Below are 21,576 nucleotides of genomic sequence, written 5' to 3' on the forward strand. Positions count from 1 at the left end.
CGGGTACCGGATTGTAGGGGGCGTTGCAGGTGGATATTAGGTTATTAATTAGTATAGGTATAAATGTGTACCTTTATAGTGGTTTAATTTTTGTTTTACTTGCTTTATAAGTAGAGCTTCTTTGATTTTGCATTTGTTTCCCTACTTAATGTCTGGGTGTTTTCTAAGGTTATGTTGTGTTTATTTGATTTGCAATGTTCAAAAACGTGTGAAGGTTTTTTTTTTATGTTATTTTAATCTAGTTTCTGTTTGTTTCTCCAATATAAAAGTCGAAGTTGTTGCACTGTATTTTATAAATTATATTGGTGTTGTATTTCTCAGTGTAGTTTTTACATAGTATGGACTTTAGTTTTGTACCAGGTATTTTAAAAAATTGGTGTGTATTAGAATGTTGTATTTTGTTATAAGTTATTTCCAAATTTTGGTTAATTTTTTCGCTGATATCGGGAACATATGGTATGCAGCAGTATAAGGTTTTGTAGTTTGTTGTATCTTGGGATTTATGTTATTTGTTTGTTATTGGTCTAGGTGTGTGTGTATAATTTTTTCCGCGGTCTTTTGAGGAAATTTGTTGATGCTGATGAAGTATTGTTTTATTTTGTTGATTTCATCGTTAATTTTATCAGGTGAACATAGTTTGGTGCCTGTGTTTATTTGGTTTCTTAATATATTGAGTATTTGTTTTGTTTCATGGGATGATTCCCAGGGAATGTATAATCCAGTATGGGTGATTTTTTTGTGGATTTCTGTTTTGAATTGTATATCAGTTTTAGTGATTTTGAGGTTAAGAAATGATATTTGGTTAGTTTTTTCCTGTTCACAGCTGAACTTAATGTTGCGATGTATTGTGTTAACGTGATTGAAAAAAACTGAGTGTTTGTTCTGTAGCTGTGAATTCAGAAATTGCATCGTCAACATAGTACAGTGGGAGTGTAAGTCTGAATTTATCGCTTGAGATTCAGTCTGTCATAATTAGTGACGAGAACTAGTAACGTGGGATTTCCCATACTTAGACCATTTCTTTGTAGGTAGTTTTGGTTAATGAAGATAAAGCTAGTTTTGGTGGTAGTGAATTCCATAAGAGTTGCTAATTGGTTGCTGGGGATGTGTATCAATAGGTTTGGGTCTTGGATATAGAGTTCTAAAGCTATCTTGTGGGCTTCAGTGGTTGGGACTTATGTGAAGAGGGAGATTACATCCAAACTGGCCATTAACGCTTTATGATTTAATTGATTAAGAATATATTCAAAATTAAAAGAGTCTTTGAAAAATAAGCCGGCTGAACTTACATATTTAGAAAATGCTTACGCTATATATTTACCGACATCATGGGTCATAGTGGACAATCAGGTTTGTGAAGTTTCGGGTGTCGTATAGTTGTGGTGTGCGTGAGTCGGTCTTTCGTAGGTAAGAATAAATGTTTTCTGAGATTTTGTTGTTGTTTTTTCATTTCTAGTAGAATTTTGTTTAACTGTTTTTCATGTGCTTTTGTTAGATTTGTGTTTAGTAGTTTAAATTTGTTTGTATCTGACAAGATTTTTTAACGTATTAATTTGTGTTCATTATAACTAAAGCATTGCCTTTATCTGCTTTTAGAATTTCGATGTTGTTGTCTTGTTTTAAGTTGTTTATAGAATTAATATCCTTTTGTGAGAGGTTGTTTTTTTTAGATTTCTTTTATGTGAAATTATAATTTCAGTTCTACCTGGAAAGATAGGTTGTTGGTTGTCGGCGGAATTGTTGTCGAAGTTATCTTCTTCTTGGTAGTTGTTTTTCGTTGTTATGATGGTGTTTTCAGTTTGTCTAGAGTGGATCACCAGTCTTCTAGCTAGATCTTCCAGGCAGGCTTTCATTCCGATGGATGGAATATTTCTAGGTGTTGCTGCTAAGTTGAGTCTCTTGTTCAGAAGATGTATTTCTTCATTGCTTAATTTTTGGTCGGATTTGTTAATTACGAGGTTTGTTGGTGGTTCGTCGTGTTGGCATCGTTTTTGTTGTTGGCACTTTAATTTATCTTTTTGTGGCAAGCCTTCTTTTCCTTGTCGTTCTTACTGTTAAGTTGTTTGATGTTACATTATATGAGTCCATAAAGGTCTGGTTGAATGCAACCAACGCAAAATCAAAGAAGCTGTACTTATACAGCAACTAAAACCAAAATTAAGCCAATATAAAGGAATACCTCTATACCTATACTAATTAATAACCTAACATCCACCTGCAACGCCCCCTACAGTACCGTGTCCGTTTATACTCTCGTCCCTAAGACATGTGTCTGTCAACGGTCACATTCAAACACTCTCTCTTTCTTAACCTGAGAATGACCTAGGAAGGTCGAAACGTTGTTCTACCCTTATCAGTAAGTGTTTATACCCCTACCAGCCGTTCTAAGATACATTTTTATTTCAACTGGGTTTTTGTCATCAAGAAAGGCGGAACACTTTCGAAACGTCGTCCTCTATACTTGTGTCTTCACAACAAGCAATTTCCGTTTATTCTATAAAGTTTCATCATGAATACTCTGCTTAAACAAGCTATCAAAGAATATAATCATGTTTTCACGAAATTTTCCGCCTTTTTTTAAATATATCTGTGACTTTTATCTGTTAATTTTGTTTTTTTTTATTTCGTGCAAAGCTACACGAGGGCTATCTGCGCTAGTCGTCCTTAATTTAGCAGTGTTAGAATAGAGGGAAGGGAGCTAGTCATCACCACCCACCGCCAACTCTTGGACTACTCTTTTACCAACGAATAGTGGGATTGACCGTAACATTATAACACCCCAACGGCTGAAAGGGCGAGCATGTTTGGCGCGACGGGGATGCGAACCCGCGGATTACTAGTCGACTGCCTTAACCATCTGGCCATGCCGGGCCTGAGTAATTTTGTGTGACTTTTTTTCTTGGATTCTAGCAAACAGAGCTCTTGAGTAGCTTGGGGCGAACTTTAACATTCAAGTAAACAAATCCTTCACCGATTTATGCAAAATTCATCTTCTAGATGCAAACTAATCATAATTTAAATAAGGTAATTTATATGTCAGATGACTATAATTCAAACTCTTTGTTATAGGATTTTCCCTCCTCTAGTTTTTTTCAACATGCCGCAGTAAACAAATGTTGACGAATCGGGGCACGATAAGGATATACTTGGGATTGGACTCGAAAGTAATAAGAAGAAAATTGACTGGTTACAAATAAAATAACTGCAATTTTTTCTATCAAAAATCTGATCATTATAGCAGTGGGATGCAAAATCAGCTCTGTTATACCTTCAACGATGATTTAACTTGAGATATGGATAATTATTCCAAATGAGAATAAAACGATACATATATTTAGCAAAATATCAAGAAACATTACGTTGCGTTTTACATTGCTTTACACTGCCTGAAAAATTAATTAGTTCTTAGTTCTGTCAAAACATATGAAAAAACTTTTCATTTGAAAGACAACGCATAAGAGCAAAAACTAACTACAAATTGTAGTCTTCAATATATATATATATATATATGCGCATTTATATGAAAAAAAGAAACATGTGACTGTCATATTTTGGAAATAGGTTAAGAAAAACTGTTACTGTATAAGTTTGTCAAGTGCAACAGACGCCGGGTTGAATGAAGCACAAAGCTACACAATGGGCTATCTGTGCTCTGCCCACCACGGGAATCGAAACCCGGTTTTTAGCGTTGGAAGTCCGCAGACATACCGCTGAGCCATTGGGGAGCACCTGATCTTGTCGAGCCCTATGCACCAACTAATTAATGCGTTTAACATGCCAGAGAAACTTTAAAACAAAACCAGACATCCAGAGATGAGCTGTACATACCCTACGATATCCGCACCCCGAATGTATTTCAAAGTGCCTCGAATTTTACTTTAGGTAAACTAACGTATTACACTGAAATACTGTTTTCATTATTTCGAGCAGTAGCTAGTACTGAGAACCAAAACCTTGAATATTTTTGGTAATTAGTGACGCCCCTGCAAACAACCAGTTTGAAAGTCTCTCACCACCCATGCAAACAAGAAAGAATGTATTAATCAGTACTTAAGACATAAGGTGCTGATAATGAATTACTAAAGTTTATGGTGCGGACTGATCAGCCAAAATTCACTCTTTTCTATACTGGACTTACTGTAAAATAAAACTGTAGAAAAACTCAAGATGTAGTAGCTCCAGTTTGACTTGTTTCAACAGCGCAAGTTGCTAAGGACTGTTTAGTGAATTGGGAAGTATTATTATGCATGGTTTTGAATTATTTGATTCATTTAGATGATTTAATAACATAAAAAGTGTTCATGAACGAATTCATTAATCACATTCACCAGAGAACGCTGGATCCTTGCCTTGATGAACAACATCTACCCAAACAAACTTTCCATAATCATTTGCATTTTAAAACTGGTTCAAAGATTATTAGTGCACCAACCATATTCTCGGTCAGCACAATCACTGAATCTTTGTTCAATTGAGAATGTGTGGGACGAGCTTGAACATCAAAATAATCCTCTATGTATATGTGTGTGAGATAAATAGTTCTCATACTACTCAAAGAACTAGTTATAATCATGCAAAAATACAGCAGCTTAGAATTGTTATAAAGTAGAATAATAATGTACTATTGTACTAGCATTTTGTTAGACTTTTGTGTAGGTGTCTTACAGTTAGTTATTCTTCTTGTAAAAAGAACATGTAAAGCTACATTAATCTTTGCCTCAGTCTCAGGTCACATACTACAATGCCTATTACACAGACTATAATCACTTACACTGTACATGTCTGTTTATCTACTCTTTTGGTGAAGGGATATTACAAGTTAGTTGAGCTTGGATTGTAACTTTATTATCAGGAAAGGAAGGAGGAGTAAGAAAGAAATAGCAAGCAAAGTGAATCAATAAAACGTTTTGCGAAAAATATATTGAAATTTGGGAGAGTTAGGCACCTATGCTAATAGGTACCCTACGGTTGTAAGATAAAGCTCCTAAGCTTTGGTCTACTATAGCAGTATGTATTCTATATATTCTACTGTATTAAAAATGTTTCTTTTGTTGAAACTCTTTATTCTTTGCCCTAGCAGCTAGTCAATTTATAACAATCTAGTGTTTCAAATGAGTGATTCAGCGTTGGCTGAACGTGTGGCACATTTTTCAGATATTAATGACTGGGACAAAAATAAATTAGACAGGTGGATTAAAAATAATAATAAAAACAAATTAAATGTAAAAAGATTCATCAGAAGTCATTATAAGAAAAATAGTGAATTTGAACAGAAATTAAAGTCTAGGTGCCATTGAAGTGAATTTCTGTAATTTATGTAATATATGACGCTACTATACAGTACGTTAAATATGCACATATATTCAGTTTAGTACGAAAACGAAACTCGCACGCCCTTTGTCTCTTGAAGATAATAGATCATGTTTCAATTGAGACACGTGAAGCGCATTTTTATTTTATACAGACAAAACTGTTGTGTTCATAGAAATATTGGTGGCGTGATTTATTTTATTGAAATTATGCATAGAAGTGCTATTAGTCAAATGTATCTCGTATGTGTGATATTTAATTGGCATACTTCATAAAATATACTTGAATTATAATAAAAATTGATTGTACTAAAGTATTTGTATTTAAGGCAAATATCTTTGTCCTTAATTTGGTGCTTTTGAAAAAAGATGGAGGAAGCCATTCAATATCACTCTACCACCCGCTATCCAAGCTACGAAGAGTAACTGTCGTTTGTATAGCACGTTTAAATCATAAAGCGTGAGGTTCACTTGTGGTATTGGAGAAGCTGGAACCCAAGTCGATAGGTCTGAAATCTACAGCTTTACCACAACGCCTACCCATAACCCAATTGAACAAAAGAAACAATATGATATATGCAATAAAATTACACAAATAGAATGTGCTTTTACATTTAAGGACTACTTAATTTGATTCTAACAATCATTTTCTCTTTGAAAAATTATGAAATTTGATCAGTGGAAAACTGCTGATTCTTACGGAGAACCAACTGATCAAGTTTGAATATATGACTGAGAATTTCAATTATTAAAATGTTCATAAAGAAGACTATTCATTATGTATTACACTGAAATACTGTTTTCATTATTTCGGGCAGTAACTACTACTTAGGACCAAAACCCTGAATATTTTCCTTAATTAGCGACGCCCCTGGGTACAACTAGTTTGAAAGCCTTTCACCACATATGCAAACAAGAAAGAATGATTTCTCAATACTTAAAGCATAAGTTGTTGATAATGATGTATTCTCAAAATGGATAATATGGGCATTAAAACTTCAAATACAGAGCAACAACCTTCTTAGGTCATCTTCAGGCTAATAAAGAGAGTTTGCAACTGGGTTTTTCATCATCATGAATTGGTGATAATGAATTACTGAAGTTTATGGTAATTTTGTTGTGACCTAAATATAGTAAATAATATACAGCCACAAATGCAGAAGAGTGCGTTGCACAATGCCTATTAACCGATACAATATTATAGCGTATATGTGTAAACATAAAAGAATTATGTGCTTTCTTCTCTCTACGTATACTCCAAAACATCATGAATAGTTGGTTCCGTTTAGTGGTACTTACGTTATATCCTGCGTTTAGATAAGAAAATACCACGGACAATTCAAGTACGTAAAAAATAGAGAAACAAAACACTGTTGATTGTAAAATGTACATGAATTTATATGGAATAAACGGCCCGGCATGGCCAGGTAGGTTAAGGTGATCAATTCGTAATCTGAGGGTCTCCTGTTCGAATCCCGTCGCACCAAAATGCTCGCCCTCTCAGCAGTGGGGACGTTATAATGTGACGGTCAATCCCACTATTCGTTAGTAAAAGAGTAGCCAAAGAGTTGGCGGTGGGTGATGATGACTAGCTGCTTTCCCTCTAGTCCTACACTGCTAAATTAGGAACGACTAGCGCAAATAGCTCTCGTGTAGCTTTGCGCGAAATTCAAAAACAAACAAAAACTAACCTATACAGAATAAAACAGAATTTATATTTAACTTCAACTGTATATTTTTGTTAATGAATATTAATATTATATCTGAAATGAAATGCACGACATTACAGGTAGGTGCAAACACAAGTACTGATGTTTATTAGATATTTGTTTCTTTAGAAATAATCATAAAGCTATACACTGGGTATTCTGTGCTCTTACCACCACGGATATCGAAACCCGATTTTTAGCGGTGTAAGCCCGCAGACATACCGCTTTGCCGCTCGGGGGGGGAGTATATATCAGATGACGTGAGAAAAAAAACAAGAAATCAAAATACTTCAATAAACATTATTAGCACGCAATTAACGTTCTGTACTAATAAAGGAATTACTCTAGAGATATCTTAGTTCTACTTGAAATCAAAATACTGATGAAAACTTAGCAAAAATGTCTAAAAAGCTTCTTTTCTACGTTACTTTGAGAAATGCTCTACTCAGTTTGGAAAATGCTTACCTATTTAAACAAAAGACTGAATCTGAGAATCTTTTCTAAATTTATATTGTACGCGTTAATTAATAAATTTATTGATTGATTGCTTCTTATAGACTTCTATAATTAACAATGGTGTTTTGTGGGTTTGACTAATAACGACTTGAATAAGAGAGAAATAAAAAAAAATCAGTAAAAAACATATGAAAACCGATACAATAAATTATTTCACTTTTAGAAAGTATAATGTTTTTTCACAATTATCGTGAAAAATATTTTCATCTTATGTAACATTTAAATTATATAAGGTAGGAGCTACCCTAACTGCTCTGAGTCATTTACTTCAGTGTCTTAATTCAAGTAAATACAATATTCAGAAATATTAAGATAACAGCAATTTGCCTAACACGTTCTTATATTCACAGATTTCACTAGAGTGTTTAGTATTTTTAGCCTGAAAATGTATTATACAACATTTGAGACAAACGGCCAGGTGAGAAAACACAAAATTAAAGTATAACTATTTTTAATTTAGAACATAAGAGAGATCAACGAATCAGCAGTATTTGCGGTCATCTAATAATAACTTACTTTCAACTTTGACCCATTTCTTTCTATGTTTCTTCCATTAGTGTAAAAGTACATTCAAAACAGGAAAATATTTATATATAAAATTCTTGTGAATTTAACGCTACAACAGCAGTGGTTATATTATGAAATCTGAAATAATATTATTTCTACTGTTTTTCACTGAAAGCTGTTAAAATAAAAGCATCCTGTAGCTAGAGAAAATACAGATGTCAATAATTAACTTTAATACTTCAAAGTAATTAAAAACAAAACAGGAATAAGAACGTCTAAAATCCTATAGATACACTGTAAAAACATGACAAATTCAGTTTATGAATATTTCAAAGTTGCAGGACCTTCCATATTTTGGCAAACCGAGAATGTTAACTATTATGGATATTTAGCACAATGATACATTAGCAAGCATCAGTCACCACAACTATTACTAATAACTGTTATAATAAAAATATAGTATATGAAATCGAAATAACTGAGAGCGAACAACTGTTGCTTTTAAACTCTGTAATATCAGATGGTTAAAAAGACAGTTGAATGTTACTTGTGGATTAGGCTTATCTCTTGTAGAAGGATTTTGTTTGTTTGTTTGGGAATTTCGCACAAAGCTACTCGAGGGCTATTTGCGCTAGCCGTCCCTAATTTAGGAGTGTAAGACTAGAGGGAAAGCAGCTAGTCATCACCACCCACCGCCAACTCTTGGGCTACTCTTTACCAACGAAAAATGGGATTGACCGTCACATTATACACCCCCACAGCTGGGAGGGCGAGCATGTATAGCGCGACGCGGGCGCGAACACGCGACCCTTGGATTACGAGTCGCACGCCTTACGAGTCGCACGCCTTACGCGTTTGGCCACGCCGGGCCCTTGTAGAACGAATAAAAAGCTTTTCCTTTCGTTAAACAAACTGTTTATTCCTTTGTTTTTGCTGCATGATAAAACATAACTAATTTTACAACATTCTTAATAAATACAAAATCAAAATACATTGTCCTAAATTCGTATAACGCTTCTTTTAATAAGTACATACTGGAAAAGCATAGACTAAAACTCCTTAATAAACATAAATACCTACCTTTATTGAAACTACGTAAGCTTAGGTATCAAAATCACAAACAAAACCAGCATATTTATAACAATGGTTAAATAAAGTGTGATATAGTGAAAATATAGCACTATCCCTTTTCTGATGACATCTTAATTTGAACTAGCTGAATTATTTACTTAATGGATGTTCCTTTTCATCGACTGAAATTTCCTTATATCAAGAAAACAGTTCCCACTAAAAGCTTAACTGTTCAACATTGATTCATTTCGCTTATTTCTTTGAACATTTTTCTATAAGGAACTTACAGTGTTAATGATGTCTGTTGAAAAAATATTTACAAGTACCTCATATAGCTAATTAGCATTAAGGTAACTGTAAAAAAAATCACTAGGAAGCTATACAGTTAAAAGCGTACTTTGGCCGTAGTACATAATTATACATATCTTTTTGTGATTCCAACAAAATGTTATAACAGCCAATCACCAATAAAATAGCATGCGATAATTTAGCTCACGAAACTTTTTTTTTTTTTCGAATTGGTTAGTGTCTTAATCATGTGAATGTGTATGATGGTTATCACACCTCAGAGTCCTTTCATACAGTGGAAGATAATTATTGAACCAATGGACAAGCAATGAGGTATTTTCCTATTGTGATGTCCAAGTGTGGAATCATTATATGTAATTGTTCCCTTTAATATAAACTGTTTTGTGCATTTAATAATAAAATGCTAATGTTTCAATAAATAAACTGAAATATCAAATACATTTTTTTACATTAAACCATTGAATGTACTATTCTTTTTCAACCAAATAAAACAATGAAGTATGATATATGAATTTAAAAATATTTGTATATTTTCTGCAAAGTAGACATATCCTTTAGAAATTAACATACAGTACTCTGTGTTGGTAGGTTATTTATTTTTAATAGTTTTTAAGAAAAAAAATGTTTCTATTAGTATTTATTTCTATAACGGATTTACTATTATATTTGATTTTAATACTGATGTTTATTTTAGTTAAAAATGTACTTAGATGTGCATGTAACATATATTGTTAAATGTGTATTGCGGAGGTCCTACCTGTTCTCTAAATTTGTAGAAAATTCTCGAGTGTAAGATAAAGGTAGCCATCGCACCACGCGAAGAAATAGTTTAATAATATTGTTGTTTTACTACAGTTAGTATACTACAGATCTCGGAATCTATAACTATGATAAACACTTATTAATCAGAAAACTACAAGTATTTGATCAGGAACTTTTAGAGATTTCGAACATTAAAAACCGTTTAACTTCTGTGAATTAACTTCGGACGTTAATATTTCTACAAGAACATTAGATGTTGTCATCGGTGAAAAACTTACGTATGCTTCAAGCTAGCAAGCCAACAAAAGAAGTGTACGTTTATATCAAGACAGAATTAATTCGTTCTCCGTGAATGTCGATAAAAGATTCAGTTCCAGATCAGAATTTAAAGAAATAAACTTGGCTTTAAAAATAAGTACACTCATTAATGTATAAATCATACTTCACTGTTCTAGGAGTTATAAACAATAACTTAACACAGAAAAATAATTTTGATATTTTGGATTTATTCAATGAGATATTACATTTTCTTATTAAATGCAGCAAACTTTTAATATTAAAAGAAACATTTACGTAAACTGATTCAAAAACAGGGAACTCTAGGAAATTATAATGTTAAAACATCACAGTATTTGTAAATTGGTTAATTAAACTTCTAGTGTTTAAAGGAACTATACGCTATTATAAGTAGATTAACCACAGCATAAGTTCGCATGTTTAAATTTTATGTATAAAACGTAAACATTTTAAAAATCTTATCTCAAATATAAATTGGTGACATGTAAGCAAATATTAACATGATTTGTGTATTTATCTACTCTTATGACGACATTGTATATCTCACTGAAGCTTCTTCGAAGTTCAAGGGCATCAGAATGTTATTGACATCAACCAGTTTGAAAAACAAGATGTATCGTGAGCTGAATTACCACATGCCCTTTTATTGGTGATTAGCTGTTATAACATTTTGTAGGAATCATAAAATATATATATGTATATTTAGGTATTGCAGCCAATGTACGCTTTTAACTGAATAGCTTCTGTAACGGATTTACTATTACGTATTTATTTTAATATCGATGTTTGTTTTAGTTAAATATATATTTAGAAGTTCATGTAACTTATAGTTGTAAATATGTGTTGCGAAATGTCTACCTATTCTCTAAATTTGTAAAAGATTCTCGAATGTAATAATCAACAATATATGTTTCACATTGTGGCCAAGTGAAATTTCTGGAACCTGGTCTTAACGTTTGTAAACCGATACTCAAAGAGACAATTGTATATTGTTGGTCTGCTACAGTTAGTATGCTGTAAATCTCTATGCTATAACTGTGATAAACGCTTATTAGCCGGTAAACTACAGACATTTCTCAAGGAACGTTCATAGATCTCGAACATTTCAAACCGTTTAACTTCAGTGAATTAACTTTGGACAATAGTATTTCTATAAAGACATCGTATAACCTAACCGGAAAAAGCTTCCCGTCAAGATAAGTCTACCTGTGTATAAACAAAGAATTAGTTCGCTCATCGTCGATAAAATATTCACTTCCACACCAGATAGAAGACTCAGTATTGTTTGTAATTTTGTGAAACCGCTGTATATAATTCATTATTTGTAATATCCATTGTTATAAATTGTATTGTTGTTTGTATATTAAAATATATTTGTTATAAGAAAGAAAACTGCGTGTATCAATTTGGTTGACAAATATCATATATTTGTTGCATGTCGACATTCAATTAACTTCTAAAGTAAACTAAAAATGTTCGGCTATGTATAATCGTAATACGTAACGTACGTAATATAATAAATCGGAAACTAGTCCGATATTAAATTGTAATACTTAACATTTCATACTTATTTATCACGATTCTGGTTATAAACAGGTTGTGGAAAAAACTGGAGATTCCGAAAGTAAGAATGACAATGTTGTAATGAAAAATGTACTAAATCGATAATAAAACAGGTAGGAAAATGGAGAAGGTAAGAAAATATAAGAAGCGATGAAGGATCTTATAGGTGGTGAGCTGTTATTTTAATCATGTTCAGACATAGTTACTCCTAATTTAGAATTTCAAAGTAAAGAACGGGCAACCAGCCAACACACACCTTTTATACAGCTACTTTTAAGCAGGATTGACTGTCGTATATATAACATCCTTAGAGCTAAAAATGCTAAAAGAGATTAATGGCAAGGTTGGAACCTTGGACTTTACTTTAAACAGCCTATTGTACTGACCATTAGGCATCGTTAAATCCAGTTTTTTGATATACGCTGCTTGTTATCTCAGCATAAATCTCTTTCAACGAGCATGAAACTAAGATATTTAGTAAGGAAACTACGAAATTGAAGAAACTAAATATAACTTGACTTTTATTTTGAATTAAATAACGTATTTAAATCTTGAAGAAAAAAAAACCCAGTGAGTCACTACGTAACTTACACAAATGAGCTGTTACAGTGTAATAACTTATTTAAAAGATAGCAAGTTTATTTCCTGAAAGCGTTTATGTTTTTTGTTAATCTTTAAAGACTTCATGAAAACCCTACGCAAATAACTACGTGTAAGTAATCCTGAATTTATATGTTTTGCTTCGTCGACGACAAAAATTCGTTGTTTATTTTAAATTTCGCGCAAAAGCTACACGAGGGCTATCTGCGCTAGCCGTCCCTAATTTAGCAGTGTAAGAGTAGAGGGAGGGCAGTTAGTCATCACCACCCACCGCCAACTCTTGGGCTACTCTTTTACCAATGAATAGTGGTATTTACCGTCACATTGTAACGCCCCCACAGCTGAAGGGGTGAGTATGTTTGGTGCGACGGAGATTCGAACACGCGACCCTCAGGTTACAAGTCAAGTGCCTTAACCACTTGGCCAGGCCAGGCGAAAATATTTGTTTTTGTGCCGCTTTTTTTATACAGATTCGATAAGCTGCTTGGTCTATAGTGGTTCTTTTTTCTATGTTATTTCAGTTTTCGTAAGTGTTGTGTGACGTTTTGAGGAGATTACTGTTATGGATGGGTTTTTGTTTTGTATACAGTGATACAGAATTATTTGTAGTCTTAAAAATCTCAGTGTTTGTAACTGTCAGTAAAAAGTAGTAAAATGCACTGAAAAAACAAAGTAATTAGATATGATATGATATGCCCACTGCTTTATGCAAATTTTTTTTCAAAGGACCCTAGAAATGACAAAAAACTATTATTGGTGGAACTGCGAGCTATAGAAATTACAAACTGATTGAAAAAACATTGCTGAATGCTGTTATTTATAAACAGATTACTTAGGGATTATATTAAATATTTATTGTATGTTTTATTAGTTCTAATTCTTATTTACGGAAGTCAAAGATAAGTACGCTTTATTTTTCTACTGGCTTTTTTCAGTTGTGCGAGGGATAGCGTAAAAGATGAAACTGCCCCATAAAATGGCACAGGCGGCGTTCTGGGTAGAAAAAAAAATTACGTTACTACAATTTAATGACCTAAAACAGATTTTTCATATGCTACAATTCCTGGCTCTTACAAAGCAAACTGGAACTGAATATTTATAGGAATGTGTTAACAGTAGCATTTCTGACAGAAAATCATCACAATATACCGACTGATGTCTTATATTTAACAATTTGTTTCTAAGTCAACAAAACATCAAGAAACATTCTGAAAAAAACAAATTACTTTCTAATAGATGAAACAAACTTACCAGAAGGATGTGCAATTGAATCAGATTGGAAAATTAGAATGTAACCTTCGAACCAGGGAATGATTCTGAGGAACAAATAAATGGTACTGTCCTTTCCTCCTGACTGGAAAAAAATAAAGAAAATACTCATCAAAAACTGGAAGTGTTATTGAAAAACATGTGTTTGTAACTGTCACTATGGTAACAATGACTCTTCTAACTTGATATAGTTTTGTAAACTTCCAATGACAAATTCTTACAGCTTGTTCTTGCATAAATATTTGCTCGGCCATTTAGCAAAGCATCTGATGCCATTACATCATATTTATTATGAATACTGAAATAAGCGATTTATGTATTATTTTCCTATCGTTTATATTTGTGCATTTCTCAAACTGTAGCTAATAAATAGTACTGACCGGTATTTCAGTTATCTATCTAGCTCAATACTGAGGGCCTTCCCTCCAAAATTCGCGGCGGACTCCGTAAGCCTTTAATCCAGTTATGTTTTAAATACTACAGAATTAATTTGGAAATCGCACCCATAATTTTCTACATTAACAAGAGTATTTTAAGTATTAAATAGTTGTACTATTAGATATATATAATTATTTTTCAATAAGACTTATACCATGAAAAGACATTGCAAGATATATTAATAGAAACTTTTTCTAGCAATGACACTTTATATATTGAGAAAAACAACTAAATCAATCAAAAGTTCCAACAATTAATACGTAGAATACATAAGTTCGGCAATCTTAAATTACAACCCACTTTTAGTAGATCTCTCTTCTTGTACATTTACGTATGTATAAGATTGATTGATTATTTTGAATTAAGCACAAATCTACACAATGGGGTATCTGTGCTCTCCCTACAAATAGAATCGAAATCTGGATTATAGCAATGTGAATCTTCAGACATGCCGCTGTGCCACTGGGAGAATGTATGTATAAGTAAAATCTAATAGAAAGTGTCAAACGCGTAACATCTTTGTACACACGTTGAGTTGAAAGTGTAATCATACACGTTAATTAACAACTTGCAGGATCGTGCCACAAAACTAAAATATCTTTTCTGTTGAACTAGAAACACAGGCCAAAAGATCCTTTTACACTTTCAAACTTTGCACAAGTAATTTGGCATCTTTTTATTTTATTGTTTATTTCTGGAAACTTTTGCTCACTTCTACTTTTAGTGATGGCATAGGTGCACGACGCTTTCACGACTTAAACACGTGTACTACAATATTAATTATCACAAACCGTTCTCGTGGCTTTGGAAATAGACTGAACTATATTAAGTGTAAATCAGTGTTGTTTGTTTTATAAATATGTTATTGTGTTTTCAGAATTAAGAAGATAAATCTACTAGTTAAATTCACATAGAAAATTTTGTGGTACAAGATAATACGGATCACAAAAGGAAATTCTATTAAGCATGTGTAAAGTCTGGGTTATATCACCTATTAGAACTTAAATATGACTTCACGCTTGCTGACAGTACCGAGAGCTGACGTGTTCCTTTTATTCAACTTTTTCCTGTTGGAGATATATATTTGTACATTTATTTAAGAGTTAAGCACAAAGTATTTTTACTCTCTTGATTATCTTTAATATAAAAAACAAAAGGGAATTCTCTGTAGTAGCGTTTGTTTGTTTTGAATTTGGCACAAAGTTACTCGAGAGCTATCTGTGCTAGCCGTCCCTAATTTAGCAGTGTAAGACTAGAGGGAAGGCAGCTAGTCATCACCACCCACCGCCAACTCTTGGGCTACTCTTTTGCCAACGAATAGTGGGATTGACCGTAACATTATAACACCACAACGGCTGAAAGGGCGAGCATGTTTGGCGCGACGGGGATGCGAACCCGCGACCCTCAAATTACCAGTCGCACGCCTTAACACGCTTGGCCATGCCGGGCCCTGTAGTAGCGGCACTTGAAATTATTTTAAGCAAGATTTGAGTAAATTAATCTGTGAGACCTTGGACGTGGTCAAATACATCAATCGAGAGGTTTTGACATCCTAAGTCTCAAGCTGTAATTAGATTTCAACTTGATTAAGAGATGACGGAGGTATGAACTTAACGTCTGTACTTGAGAAAAACAACAATAACACAAAGCCATTCTGTGAGCCGTTATGACGCGGCTGAAAGTGTTAAAGTTTTGTTTCAAAGAATAGATATTGACGATTGAATGGAAAACAAAATAGACCTTTGACTTGTTTGTAAGAAGAAGAACTATTAAGTCTGATGTCTAAGTCCCAATAATATTTTTATATACAATGACATTTAACTAAAAGTGATTTTAGTCTTAATGGCATCTCTGGTACTTAATATTATCAAGTCGGTAAAGGTAACGCTTGTTTTCAATTTCGTGCTAAACTACACAAGAGACATCTGAAAGTGCGAGCATGTTTGGTGTGACGGGGATTTGAACCCGCAAATTAGAAGCCGAGTGCCATGCTAGGCCTTAGAAGCCGGGATAAAAACCAAAAAAGATTAGATTATAATAGGACGTGGGTTGAGTAAGCTCACATTTTTCCCCTTTTCAGGGGAACATACTCTCGTTCGTTCGGCTATAAAAAATCATTATTTATAAATAGATATTCATTTAAATGTTGTCAGTATGCAGACTCAACAACAGTATTTGAGATGTCACGATTTGCACATTGAAAGCTGGCAAAGTATTAGAATCTAATAAACCTAAAATTTGTGAGAAAAAATCAGGTAAATTGTAGATTTTTTTCCACATTCGTCTTAATTTCTTCCTTTTGTGTACTTCTGAGTTAAATGCATGAAGCTAATTCCACTGTTTCAAAGTGTAGCATCTATAAGATATATATGATACATAACTGCAAGTAGTTTGTTTGTTTGTTCGTTTTGGAATTTCGCACAAAGCTACTCGAGGGCTATCTGTGCTAGCCGTCCTTAATTTAGCAGTGTAAGACTAGAGGGAAGGCAGCTAGTCATCACCACCCACCGCCAACTCTTGGGCTACTCTTTTACCAACGAATAGTGGGATTGACCGTCACATTATACGCCCCCACGGCTGGGAGGGCGAGCATGTTTAGCGCGACGCGGGCGCGAACCAGCGACCCTCGGATTACGAGTCGCACGCCTGCTAGTAGTGATAAAATAAGAATAATTTTTGTTAAGCATGAAAATATTATAGAGTTATGAAAATTATAATGATGAAATTTCTTTACAGTTTTGAGTCAGAAATTGACAAATTAAAAACAAAATAGAAAAAATTTGCAGTATACGTAGTTTTTATTACAAATATCAGACCTACTGGTGAACAATAACGTGTTTTACAAATGTCCAATTTTCGTTACAGTTACACTTTTCATCATACAGACGGACCTGTATAAATATAATAGTATTTTATTGTATGTCCATGTAACTACCCCCATAGTGTGAATGGATCTTTACCAAATTTTGCATGAAAGTTGGATTCATAGGGAAATACATACAAGTTTTCCAGTTTTATATTTTTTCGGTTTTTATGGGCGTTATTTTTACTACTTCGCTAACTGTTGATGGCTCTTCATAAAATTCGGCATGAAGGTTTGTTTGGTCCATGCAGAGATATATGCGTATTTGGAGTTTTTATGGGCATTTTGTTTTACAGTTACGTATTAAGAAACTTTTGATGTCCTAAAGTAACCTTTCGTTAATCATGAATTTACATAACTTCCGTCCAGTGGTAGAGTACTCCAGCTAGCAGAAAATAAATTGCCTATATTTTAATTGTTATTCAAAAATGTTAGTTACATATGTAACATATGTATGAATTATTGTCTTATTGCTTAGTAATTACAACACCTAAAGTGTCTAAGTCATCTATTTTAGTGTCTTAACTCAAATGAGTACGAACAGCTCATCTTGAAAACATTAAGAAAACAACAATTTTTCTAACACGTCTCCTTGTGTTTCAATTTTCACTCGAGTACTTAGTATTTTAAGTCTGAGCAATCCTTTACACGATTTATGGAATAACAGCCAGGTCAAATAACATAGAGTTCGGGTGTAGCCATTCCCAATTTAGAACCTAAGAGGTATAAATGAATCAGCACTACCACTATAAGTGCTTAGTATATGTTATTATCAAAGAGAAGGTGAGATTTACTTATATTTAACAGTGTTAATAAAGGAGTAATATGGTATATGACATCGAAATAATTCAGAGCGAAAAACATATGCTTTTAAACAATGTGATACCAGATGGTTAAGAGACAGTTTAATTTTATGACACTTGTGAGTTAGGCTTATTTATCAGGAATCTTATAGAGCTTTCCTTTTCGTTAATCCTCCAAATAGTAAAACAGAATCTGCCCAAAGATAGCAATCGTCAAAACGTTAATAAGTAAAAAGTCAAATTGCATTATCCTGAATATGTAAAACGTTTCACTTTATAATAATATGATAGAAAAGCACAGACTAGAACTAATTATACAACAATAGTAACTACTAAATAAATATAAATGTCACAAACAAAACGGGCCCGGCATAACCAAGCGAGGGCCCGGCATGGCCTAGCGCGTAAGGCGTGCGACTCGTAATCCGAGGGTCGCGGGTTCGCGCCCCCGTCGCGCTAAACATGCTCGCCCTCCCAGCCGTGGGGGTGTATAATGTGACGGTCAATCCCACTATTCGTTGGTAAAAGAGTAGCCCAAGAGTTGGCGGTGGGTGGTGATGACTAGCTGCCTTCCCTCTAGTCTTACACTGCTAAATTAGGGACGGCTAGCACAGATAGCCCTCGAGTAGCTTTGTGCGAAATTCCAAAACAAACAAACAAACAAACATAACCAAGCGTGTTAAGCCGTGCGACTCGTAATCTGAGGGTCGCGGGTTCGCATCCCCGTCGCGCCAAACATGCTCGCCCTCCCAGCCGTGGAGGTGTTATAATGTGACGGTCAATCCCACTATTCGTTGGTAAGAGTATAGCCCAAGTGGTGGCGGTGGGTGTTGATGACTAGCTGCCTTCCCTCTAGTCTTACACTGCTAAATTAGGGACGACTAGCACAGATAGCCCTTGAGTAGCTTTGTGCGAAATTCCAAAAAACAAACAAACAAACAAAACATCGTACTTATAACAATGGATAAATCAGGTGTGATGTACTGGACGTCTAGCAGTACTCTCTTTTTGATAACATCTTAATTGAATTCTTTACTCAGTGAATGTTCCTTTTCGTCGACTGAAATTTTCTGATATCAAGAAAACAGTTCCCACTAAAAGCTTAACTGTTCAACATTGATTTATTTCGCTTATTTCTTTGAACATTTTTAAATCAGGAACTTACAGTGTTAATGATGTTTGTTAAAAAAAAAGAGTTACAATCACCTCAAACAGCTAATCAACATTAAGATATATAATACAAAAAATAAGTTGGAAGTGTCGCATACTATAATCTACCCGGACGAGTTTCCAGTTTATTATGTTACGTACACCATGTATAGCAATTTCAAATAGCCGGAAACTTGAATCTTAATTTAGATGTTAAATAAATGTCGATATGTATCAAATTTATGATATTTGTCAACAAGATTGATACACACAAGTTTTTTTTCTTATCACAAATATATTTTAATATACAAATAACAATATGATTTACCATAACGGGTATTACAAATAATTATTTTATATGTAAAAGTTGTAGAAACTTAAAAACAATATTGAGCCTTCTATATGGTCTGGATCTGAATATTTTATCGACGGTTCATGATAAGCGAATTAATTCTATGTTGATAGAAAGGTGTACTTCATTTGACAGCCAGCTAGCTAGCTTCTTTACATGTAAGTTTTTTTCCTGTTGAAGTTATACGATGTCTTCGCAGAATATTGAGGTCAGAAACTAAATTACTGAAGTCAAACGGTTTGAAATGTTTGAGATCTATGAACGTTCCTGGACGAATGTCTGTAGTTTACCGACTAATAAGCGTTTATCACAGTTATAGCATTGAGATTTACAGTATACTAACTGTAGCAGACCAATAATATATAATTGTCTCTTTGTATGTCGGTTTACAAACGTTAAGACCAGGTTCCAGAAATTTCACTTGGCTACAATGTGAAACATATATTGTTGATTATTACATTCGAGAATCTTTTACAAATTTAGAGAATAGGTAGACATTTCGCAACACATATTTACAACTATAAGTTACATGAACTTCTAAATATATATTTAACTAAAACAAACATCGATATTAAAATAAATACGTAATAGTAAATCCGTTACAGAAGCTATTCAGTTAAAAGCGTACATTGGCTGCAATATCTAAATATACATATATATATTTTATGATTCCTACAAAATGTTATAACAGCTAATCACCAATAAAAGGACATGTGGTAATTCAGCTCACGATACATCTTGTTTTTCAAACTGCTTGATGTCAATAACATTCTGATGCCCTTGAACTTCGAAGAAGCTTCAGTGAGATATACAATGTCGTCATCAGAGTAGATAAATACACAAATCATGTTAATATTTGCTTACATGTCACCAATTTATATTTGAGATAAGATTTTTAAAATGTTTACGTTTTATACATAAAATTTAAACATGCGAACTTATGCTGTGGTTAATCTACTTATACTAGCGTATAGTTCCTTCAAATACTAGAAGTTTAATTAACCAATTTACAAATACTGTGATGTTTTAACATTATGATTTCCTAGAGTTCCCTGTTTTTGAATCAGTTTACGTAAATGTTTCTTTTAATAATAAAAGTCTGCTGCATTTAATAAGAAAATGTAATATTTCATTAAGAAAATCAAAAATCTTTTACGTGTTATTGTTTATAACTCCTAGAACAATAAAGTATGACGCATACATTAATATGTGTAATTGTTGTTGTTTTCTTAAGTCAAGTTTATTTCTTTAAAGTCTTGTGTTGATCTTTTGAAGACTATCAATGAAAGTCTATATATATAACTATGGATAAGTGACCCCAAATGTGTTTGCTTTTACTTTGTTGAATAAAATTGCTCATTATTGTGTTGCATCTTTCCCCTGGTAGAATAGTGGTAAGTCTATGGAATTGAAACATTAAATATGAGGCGGAAACAGCAGATAGCCCAATGTGGTTTTGTTATGAAACAAACAAACTAACTAGTGCACATTTTGCATTTAAATATAGTTTCCATAAATTATTTGTTATAAAGTTATTATTTCGTCTCTGTTGTGGAGAGTTGTTGATGCAATTAGTGGTATTATATGTTGCTGTCATCGGTTTAATACCTTTGTGTATGTGTTTTACAAAGTTTCACAATAACCAAGAGATATAGATTCACCTCAAACCTCTCCTCTCTTGTATTATTCATAGAGTCTTAGAAATATTAGTTTTGTCAGTAAGCCGCAGTCAAAGTGAATTTAAAGATAGAATGAATCTGTAAGCAAATCTGTGTTACTAGTTTTATACAGTTTACTTTTCCAAGACTCCTAAGAGTTCGCAAGTTCGATCCCCGTCCCACCAAACATGCTCGCCTTTTCAGCCGTGGGGGCGCTATAACGTCACAGTCAATCCCACTATTCGTTGGTAAAAGAGTAGTTCAAGAGTTGACGATGAGTGGTGATGACTAGCTGTCTTCCCTCTAGTCTTTTACACTGCAAAATTAGAGACGGCAAGTGCAGGTAGCCCTCGTGTAGCTTTGCGCGAAATTCGAAACAAATTAAACCAAACCTGTGAGTT

At 33.5% G+C, this 21,576-nt stretch overlaps 2 long non-coding RNA genes across 3 annotated transcripts in view; one reads left to right on the plus strand and one right to left on the minus strand.

Moving 5' to 3' along the window:
- Window positions 1-14,970, minus strand: part of LOC143232130 (uncharacterized) — a 45,693-nt gene extending 30,723 nt beyond the window's left edge. For both annotated transcript variants that reach the window (XR_013017388.1, XR_013017387.1), the window contains exons 1-2: window positions 14,651-14,970; window positions 13,895-13,997 (exon numbers count right to left, since the gene is read on the minus strand). This is a non-coding gene — a long non-coding RNA (uncharacterized LOC143232130). The remainder of the gene's footprint in view (window positions 1-13,894; window positions 13,998-14,650) is intronic.
- The window catches only part of LOC143232132 (uncharacterized), a 41,460-nt gene that overhangs the window by 10,194 nt on the left and 9,690 nt on the right, over window positions 1-21,576 (plus strand). The gene's annotated exons all lie outside the window — the stretch shown is intronic.

Source organism: Tachypleus tridentatus, chromosome 11 (assembly GCF_004210375.1).
Source record: "Tachypleus tridentatus isolate NWPU-2018 chromosome 11, ASM421037v1, whole genome shotgun sequence".
NCBI lineage: Eukaryota > Metazoa > Arthropoda > Merostomata > Xiphosura > Limulidae > Tachypleus > Tachypleus tridentatus.